Genomic DNA, 10,601 nt, shown 5'->3' on the forward strand with positions numbered 1-10,601 from the left:
TTTGGTTGCTGCAAGGATACCTATCCGAGGCCGCTGTGGTTCAACGGGATGGCTGAGTACGTTTAGCTTGCTAGTCTATTGGTTGGTCGATCTCCTCCTTTGGTTCACTGTTTTAGAGAACCAACGAGGTTAGACTAAAGATTCATCCTTCATCATCCCCAATCTCGGTTTTTTTTTTAACCGAACTGCACCCATACTTGAGAAATCTCTTAAAATATAATAACCATGGGGAAATTATAACTAAAGACCATGAATTTCCTCCCTATTTCTTTTGAACCCAATACTTCAATTAAATTATTATTTTAATCTTCATATTTAAGCTAGAAGAAAGATAACCCTTAAATTGAAAATCACTTTTAAATTTTATATTTGGATGGTAGAGTATGTAATTTGAACATTTAAATTTGTGTATGTTTTTTTAAATTAATAATTTAAAAATGATAAAAAATCAGGTATCTAATTACCAGATACCCGCAACATTCGGGTCGAGACACCAGCAGGCTAATCAACTACCCGAAGACCGGTACCTGGAACTTGGTACAACCGTTAATCAGACCCAGATTTGAACACCCCCTATACGCCACAACCTCAAATAATAATGAGCAAATAGTTGGTTAAACCGAATAATATTTTAAATAATAAACTAAATATATATGTTTAATAATTTAATTTAAATATAAAATGAAATATATACTCTTTTTAAACAACAATATATTTTTTAAAATATTCTAAAGTGATAAATAAAATATTTAAATATAAATTAATATTATTTAATTGTATAGTTATGTTAAGGCTTAAACTAAAAATAGGTATTCAAACTATATCTTTTTTTCCTTTTGTTTTAAGTATCTAAACTATTTTTTTATCAAAGCCCTTAAACTATTATATGTAATCACTTTAAGTGCCGAAATAATTTTCTAATCAAAATAAGTTCCTAAACTATGATTCTTTTTTTTAAGCCCTTAAACTATTTTTTGGTCAAAACAATAACTTAATTTTGTATGATGTGTCAACATGTTTTAGTCAGAAAAAAATCTATTGAAAAAGTGCTAAAACTTAAAATAATTAAATATAATAGTTCAAGGATTTAGTTTGACCAAAAAAATAATTCAGGTACTTAAAGAAAAAAGATACATAGTTTGAGTACATATTTTTTCTTTATGTCCTCTTACTAAAGATAAAACCATTTATGGCATTAAATAGTTATTTTACCCTAAGATCGTTGTTTTACCACATTCTCTTTCGGGCAACAAAAAGGGATAATCATATTCAAGCATCCAAACAGATCCTATGAAATATCTACAATACATTTTTCTCAATCCCACTGCAAATTTGTAGAGGCTTAATCCTCTCTTCTCGAAGATGGCTCTCCTCCAAATCCACATGCTTATGTCTTCGCTTTCACCTATATTCTCTTCGACAAAATCTCATTTCCAGAGCTCTACAATGAAGGTTAGACCTTTGTCGCTTTCAAGATGTCTCTAAAATTTGATTAAATAGTTATTAGAATATTTATTACGAAATTCAGTTTCTTTTTTTTAGATGAAATAAGCAAAAGAGCTAGTTATTTCTATTTTACATTGGAGCTTCACGCATCTCCTCCTTGATTATTTTGAACGTTTCTATCAGGGTTGTTCGATAAAATCTATAATTTTGCCGATTGTGATCATGTCAGTCTCGCCATGTTACCTTATTCCTCTCTGTAGGTACAAAGACGAGCTTCAAACTCCAGCATCTGTTACTCAAGTCTGTAATAAAGGGAGTCATTGAAGATGTATTCCTCGATCCCGATCTAGCTGTAATTTCACTAAGAGCTTCCTTGTTATCTGTTTCCATAATGATGGAGTTCAATCCCAAATTCCAAGCAACCAATAATCCTTAAAAAATGCTCCAAAGTTCCGCATCAAGAATCGAACACTTTCTAATGATTTTGGAATATCCTACGAAATTCAATTTCTTAAGAATATAAAATTAAGTAATCAAGCTGTATTTCTCATTGAAGAACAAGATGTTACAGTACTATAAAAGATAGAAAGAAAAGTAGAAAGGAAGTACAGGGCCGGTTTTGGGCCTGTGCGGCTGTCCAGCCGCACAGGGCCCAATTTATTTAAAGGCCTTCAAAATTTTTTAAGTCTTTTGTATATATATATATATATATGTGTGTGTGTGTGTGTGTGTGTGTTTAAGATGTTTGATCCAAGAATTTTCAAGTTCAAGGCCCACATTATTACATGAAGATATTTTTTACCACTATTTAACGTTTTCTTATAGTTATAATAAATTTTAAAATATTAGTGAACTTCTTTATATATCTAATATTTTAGTTTTAAAATGCCTATTTTACTATTACTATTATAGCATAGGGCCACCAAAATTTACAAGACGGCTCTGGGGAAGTATAGAATAGAGAATTAGAAACGAGAGAAGATAATAGATCGTAACAATATTATCAACAATCGATAAGTTTGTTGAGTTGGCATGAATGCTCTTGAGTCATAATAATATTTTAGGCTCTAAATATTTTATTTAAGATAAAAGGATATCTACCTTTCGAATAAATAATCACTTTGACCCTTATTTTTAGAGTATTGGAATAATATCAGAATTAGTCCCAAAATTTATTAAAATGACTATTTTAGCACCTATTTTTTAAAAAATGTTTTTGTCTCTAACGTTTCATTTTAAGGTAAAAAGGCACCTAATATTTTATAAAATATTCTCTTTGGTCCTTAATCTTTTTCCGGAGCATTTTGACCCTCTACATTTAATTTTAGAGAAAAATGCCCCTATTTTGGAGCATTAACTGTGTGTTAATTAACTATTTTCATTCATATAGGAGACTTTTTTTCCCAAAAAAAATGTTGGAGTCCAAAATACTTTAAAATGACCATTCTGGTAAACTTTGAGGGTAACTTTTGCATTACAACACTTTGTTAACGAAAAAATGCCCTAATTTTGTAGCGTTAATCGATTTCTAATTAACCTTTTTTGTTTACGTATGGAACTTTGTTTTGAATAGAAACATCTATATGATTAAATAGATAAAGCAACCATACAAAATACTGATACGAGCCTCTTTGCAAAACCTCCCTACACCTAATGGAGTAAAAAAAAGTGCATTGTATCAATGTCGAAACAACTTCACTTTATCAATAGTCATAATCAATCCAACTCAAGACATTACTTAAACAAATATACATAGGCTGAAACAAAATTGATAAGCAAAGAAAACCCAACACCTAAAAAGCATATGGAACTACTAACAACGAGTTGATCTAAGAGAATGAGATATTAGATTCTTTAAGCAAGGTTAAGGGATCAAATCCTGACATTTACGTATGGAGTAAACTGGGTTGGAAGGGTCGCCCCTATAATAGATCTCTATAAAACTCGATCTGTATAAATCGATCAATATATTAGATATTAGTGATTATTAAAAAAAAAGATGAAACTCAACACATCAGACAAGAAGAAAGAAATCGACCCCTGCCTTTGAACATCACCACTTGTCGTTCTCAAAAACCTTTGTAAGGGCCGCTCTTTCCATATTAACACTTTGAGTCAATTCGTGGGCATCAATATTGCTTTCCCTGACATAAATGTCCCACCTCTAGAGGACCCAAACCCGGCAAGTGCCGTATATTGGCCTGGGTACCTGCCCAGGGCCAGAATTTTCATAATGTATTATAGGTCTAATTATTTGAAATATTTGTTATTATGGTTTAATATTTATTATCATGAGCTTATTTTTTAATATTTATTATTAGGGACCTATTTTATAATTTATTTTTATAATATTTATATAAGTGTCTAATTTTTTCAATATTTTTTTACTAACATTTGTTATTAAAGGCCCACTTTTTTCAATTTTTATTATCAGATATTCAATTTTTTTAATATTTGTTATTAGGGACATACTTTTAAAATTCAATTTTTTCTAATATTTATTTGTTGTTATGAATTTGATTTTTTTTCATTACTTTTTATTGGAGATTTAATTTTTATATATTTGTTATTAAGTGCATACTCTTAAAATTTACTTTTTTTTTAATATTTGTTATTATGAACTCATTTTTTTCAATACTTATTATTATTATTATGAAGCTAACCTTAAAATTTATTTTTTCAACACTTATTTTTATGAACAATTACTTAAATAACGATACGTAACCACAACAATGACTGTTATGACATGGTAACGACATCGTCTAAAACTGCGATATCAACAATCGTTATGTCCACAATAGTATATGTTATTAAAAATTCACAACCATAATACTTGCAGTGACCACAATATCATATGTTATATTCACAATAACGATAAACACAACACGATCAAAGACACAAATACAAACTGTAATTTAAATCTTTGTTTAAAGGCCTAATTTTTTAGTTCGGATAGGGCCACCAAAATCTCAGAAATAGGCATCAACCTGGCCAGACCAACTTCCACAAGCTGTTAGTAGAAGACCCGACTGAAGAAATAATTTTACAATAGGAACCGGGGACATAGCATCCAATCGAATTCTCAGTCCACCTTACACAATCACTACTCACGGTGTTAATCGAAACGGACCTAATAGTGTGCATAAAGCTCTCCCAATCAAACAGCCGCCTTCGTAGAAGAATGTTTCATTACCACGTCCCATTGTCTTTGTGTCAGAGCTCGCAAACCTTGCCCTACTCCATAACAACGAGGGCGAAAATTCTTGAGAATGAGACTTTAACAGATGATACACCAGTCCAATGATCTGTCTAAAAGTCGATTGACCTCCCATCTCCAAGAATGGCTATCATATTACTGGTAAAGCAGTCTTCAGACTTAGTTAAGGGTCGTGATATGTTCCTCTACATCTATGACACATTTCTATCTTGTATTTGACTTGGCAATCGACACATTGGGTCGTTACTTTGTATGGCATCAATCACTCTCTTCCATAATCTATTCGATTCATTATCATATCTTCATACCCACTTGTTAAAAAGAGATCAATTACAAAAGCTAGCGTCAAAGAAACCATGCCATCATACTCTTTGGGTCTAACTGTATTCTCTCATCTTACTTAATAGATCGATCAATTTGAAGTGAACTCTCAAATAAAACTCACAACCAACTTATTTAATTTTGATGCGATCACAGCCAACATTTGAAATAGTGACATAAAATACTCTAAAAAATAAAAATTAATCTGATTATTTAAACAAACGGTAAGAAGTTTTTTAAGCATTATACCTTTAAACTTTGATACAATCTAATATAAATTTTACTATGTTTTATCTTGCTTATAATTTAAAAATTGAATATGATAAATACTCACATCAAGCACGATTGATTGTTTTAGCACATTCTCCTTCGAAAGGGGATAATCATATTCAAGCAGCCAAACAGATCCGCTAAAATATCTACAATATATTTTCCTCACTTAAACCCCAACTGCAAATCCTGAGGCTTAAACCTCTCTTCTTCTCAAAAGATGGCTCTCCTCCAAAACCACACACATACACGCCCGATGCCTTGGCTTTCATCCGTTTTCTCTTCATCAAAACCCCATTTCCAGAACCCGCTCTTCTTCTCTACAACGAAGGCTAGACCTTTCTCACTTTCAACAAAACCCAGAAAGCTGATTTGCAAACCCCCTCTTGGAAAATATGTCAGGGAAGATTATCTTGTGGTAATTTTTTTTCTTTTTTTCCTTTTATTTTCTGGGTTTGTTTTGTTTTTCCATTTTCACTATTGGGTTGCTGACTTGCTATAGGAATTTTTTTTGGGGGGGGGGTGGAAACAAAGTGCTTTTTGTGAATTTTGTTTTATCTTTTTAGTGGAAAGATTAGGTCAAACTGATGATTGTTGACTTGGAATGGTGCATTTAATTCAACTTGTGGCTTTTCTCTGTTGGGTTGCTGAAATTTTGGGGAAAAACAAAGGAATTTGAGTAAAAACCTCCATTTCTTAGTCTCAGCCATCCATTTACATTCATCCAATGATCCTAAATCAATAATCCAATTAATTTAATGTATATATAACTAAACTGTGTATATAAAAGAATATTATATGTTATATTATATATATAGAATTATATATAGTAAGTTATGTTCATTAGCATACAATACTAAACTAAAAATAATCAGTACAATATTATGGCGGAGTACAGTGAGTAGTATGAGAGGATGATGTATGTAACCATCTGTGATATCAAAAGCGCATGTTGCGGTATCCATGTAAGAGCAGGGCACGAAATTACTTCCGGTCCCCACTTACACCATTGCGTTTCGTAATGAGAAATAGAACCAATTTATTTACTTGGAATCGAGGAGTCATGGAAGAAGGATGCTTATCTTTTTTTATAATTATTCATATGGTGATGGTGTTTTATGAACTTTTGAAATTTGTTGACACTTGTTATTGGCATTTTGAGTGAGCAGAAAAAGATGTCAGCTCAAGAAATCAAGGAGCTGGTAAAATGGGAGAGAACTGTACCCATAATTATTGATTTCTATGCAACATGGTGTGGTCCTTGTATTTTAATGGCTCAAGAACTTGAAATGGTAAGCCTTATTTACTTGGTTTCTGCTTCGATGTTCTATTGGTAAATTTAAATGTTTCGTTTAATCGGTTTCTGCTTCGCTGTTCTATAAGTAAATTTAAATGTTTCATTTACTCTGTTTCTGCTTTGCTGTTCTATTGATAATGTTCTATTGATGTATGTAGACACACATGATTGAGTTTACATTTAGTTTCTCTTCTCCTCAAGATTAGGATTCATATAGAAGGTAATCTATCCCTATGTTTCTTTGACTTGTTTTCTCGAAGCACCATTGTTCGGCACATATTCTGACATGGGTATAGTAATAGAGTTATAACTCTTCAAAGAACCTCCAAATACATGGAAAAAATTTACTCGTGTAATATTCACATCCAAGTCCAATTTACGTAAGCCCATCATGAATATACAATAAAGTCCTAGGCGTTTAAAATCGTTCTAAAAGGAATCTTCTCACTGCCTGGAACTTATGTTAAGTTCATGTGTAGTCCAAAGTCCAAACTGACAGCATCTGTTGCTATCTGAAGAATAAAGTACCAGTGTGGTTTGTATCTTACCTTATCTCCTATTTCACCAGTGTTTACAGTTAAAAAGTATGAAATAATTGATCCTAGTTTTACAATTTCGCGATACAAATTTACTGAAATAAGCCAACTGCAATCACATTAATGCAATAAAGTAGAAGATGAAACCAGGAGTGTACTTTTTGGTAGAGCTAAACGAGAACGATGTTCTTGACATTTTTGAATCACTGAATTTTCTGTTAAGTTGATGTCATCACTTATCAGGAGTTTCGGTAAACATCTCCTGGTATATCATTCATTAACATAGCATCAAGTAATGTTGTTAGTAGGTCCTTTGAAATGGCACTGGAAAATTCTGCAGTTTTGCACTTAATGCACAAGTAAGACGTTTTCTTGCAATTCACAATTTGAACACAGTTTTGAAAGATAGGTTCTATATCTTCTAAATATTCCGGGATGCTGATTTCCGGTGAACTGATGTAAGCACCGCCCTTAAGCATGTTATGTGCTTGACCAAAGTCTACAAATCGCCGTGCATTATATTCAGGCATTTGGTTGCATTAAACTGGGGTTTGCTTTACATATTTGGTTGCTTAGCTATAAAATGCTTGCAGATTCACTCAAATGTTATCTTGTATTTTTTATGTTATTTTTCTTTTTAATCACAGCTAGCTGTGGAGTAAGAGAAAAATGCAATTATCGTCAAAGTCGATACCGATGACGAGTACGAATTTGCACACGATATGCAGGTAATTTGGGAGTAATATTTATTCCTCTAATTCTATCGTTTCCGCTGTTTCTCTACTTTTGTTGCTCCAACACTTCATATTTCTTAAAGTACCCATGACTAACACATATTCGAACTTGAGTTTCGGGACATTTATATACTAGATTGATGCCAATATCCGATACTCACACCTGAATCCGAGCAACGATCGAACCTATTTAAACTAGCTACATTCCGTTTTATGTTGATTTCACTAGTGATCTTCCTGTCGGATTAGGATAGTAGAAACTGAATGGAACCTGAAATTCTGATGTACCAGGTCAGAGGGTTGTCTACTTTGTTCTTCATCAGCCCTGATCCAAACAAAGAGGCAATTCGAACGGAAGGCCTCATTCCGGTACAAATGATGCGCGATATACTAGACAACGAGATGTGAATAGACGAAGACCGGTTTTTTACCTTGAAACGGAACCATTGTACTGGATTCTGCTTCAGAGCGTTGAATACATATTTTTTGGTGCCGATCGGACGCGGGAACCGTATGATCTTGTAGCAAACTTGGCATGGCAATGACCTTCTCTTTGTGAAGGGGATGCTACAACAATTATTTAGCCGACAAAGCATGTGCAGAGACAAACGGCCAGACATTATTTAGTTAATTGGTTCAATTTTGAGGGACCATTATGTTTGATAAATGTTTTATGTTTAAGCACTTAACTTTATATTAATTTAGCAATGCTTTGGCCTATTAACTTAAAATTAATGTTTTAAAAATTAAAATCATAGTAAAAAAATACTACTTCAACGATGCAATGATTCTGTTTTTATAAATATTTAGTTATGATGGGTGTCCCAATTTAATTTCAATTTTTATATATTTATATTTACTATAAAATATATAATTTGATTAGCAAAATTAAGTGGATGGCAAATAAATTGAAAAATAATTAAAATATTTTTAATTAATAATTAATATTATAGTAAGAGTTTTTTTTGGGGGGTTGAAGGTGCTAAAAGTCTATGCTTTTAGAAAAATTAATTAAGTCCTTAATTTTTTTTACATCTAATTAAGTCTGTAAATCTAAAATATTTAACCAATGTGATTATATGGTTAACGAAATTAGCGTTTGCATACGTCTTTGTTTTTTTCCCATATCTTATAGAGTAATAATTTAAATAAAAAACCAAAAACGTCAATTATTTTGTATTAAACTGAGATAATTACAAGGTGATATTTGTTCTAAATATTCTAAACCCTTTGAGAATAAAAGCTCAAAACACATTTACAAATGCTAGTGCTTGAACCACGAACATCTAATGATTACAACAATCCCTTTAAATGTCTATTTAAATTTTGAAAAAAAAAATAATAAATTATCAATATATGTTGGGCATATCAGTGAAACATATTATACTTTTAATGAGAGAATTTAAATTCAAGCATTAAATAAGATATTATTGAAAAGAACAACCACATACATTAAATTGTGAAATAAACATAAAAGATATATACAAAGAGACTAATAAATTCATATGTTATGGTTGGTTTAAGTGGTAAGCAACTTGATATTACTTTAGTAATGTCTCATGTTCGAGTACTTGTGTATGTTTAAAATTCCCGTTGGGAGACTCACCTATCAAAGCTTACGACCTGAATTGATCCAGATATTAGTCAGAGTGAAACATTTTAACTAGAGGATTTTTACAATTTCATTTATAATTATTTAATGAATAATTTTAAAAAATTAATCTAAAATGAATATCGCATATCAAAATATACCATTAATGTAATACACTAAAATACTCTAGAATTTCCCAATTTTAAATTACATTATAAAGAGTTTTTGTTCAACTACATCGACAAAACCTAGGATATATATTAATACGTGGCTTGAGATGAATTGACTTTCGTTGAAGCTCAAAATTGAAATGCCATTTGATGTTACGGCATGAGATATTATTGTTTTGATTAAACTACACATTTAGTATTTAAACTATCAATTTTGATCCATTTTAATACTTATATTTTAATTTTTTTAAAACCATACGTAATTTTTAGTTTTTATTTTATTTTAATATCTCCTCGTTATAAACTTAACACATTTAGTGCATAAACTATTAGTTTTGGTCCGTTTTAGTACCTAAATTTTCAAAAAAAAATAAAAAAAATTAAAGTTAAATTTTGAATGGAATACTAAAATAAAATAAAAACTAAACGTTAGGTATGATTTTTAAAAAAAATTAAAAATTATATACTAAAACAGATCAAAACTAATAGTTTAGATGGTAAACGAGTAATTTGCCCTAATATTTTTCTAAATTAAGATTGAACCATTTTCAACCCTTCTCTTTTGACTTTTGGGTCCAACAAATTTTCAGACGGCTGCTATTTGCAATTTGAACGGTGTGATTTTTGTTATCAAACTAAAAAAAACTTAAGGTACGTTTGGTTCGTGGAATCTTAAATTATTAAGGGGAATTTTTTTTCTGAAATTATATTCACACGTTTGGTTCACATAATCTTATATTATCAGAAATATTTTTTTCTAATAGTAGCATTTTTTGGTTAAAATTATGAGAATGTCATTACCTCCAAATTCTTAGGTAATCTTTCATTCCTACCACTTTGGACAAGAATACCCTTAGACTAATGAATTCCTTTTATAATGATCCTTCTAAATTCTTATTTTTTATTTTTTACTCAAAATTATAAAAATAATAATAATATACAAAGAGTTTGATTTACCAAAATATTAATAATTTTGAGAATTTAAAATATTTTATATTTTTAATATTCAATATTTTACT

General features: G+C 30.7%; 1 pseudogene; it reads left to right on the forward strand.

Moving 5' to 3' along the window:
• The first annotated feature begins 5,444 nt into the window (after window positions 1-5,444).
• Window positions 5,445-8,400, forward strand: LOC120129463 (annotated as a pseudogene).
• The last annotated feature ends 2,201 nt before the right edge of the window (window positions 8,401-10,601 follow it).

Source organism: Hibiscus syriacus, unplaced genomic scaffold, assembly GCF_006381635.1.
Source record: "Hibiscus syriacus cultivar Baekdansim isolate YM2019G1 unplaced genomic scaffold, ASM638163v2 tig00110500_pilon, whole genome shotgun sequence".
NCBI classification, from domain to species: domain Eukaryota; kingdom Viridiplantae; phylum Streptophyta; class Magnoliopsida; order Malvales; family Malvaceae; genus Hibiscus; species Hibiscus syriacus.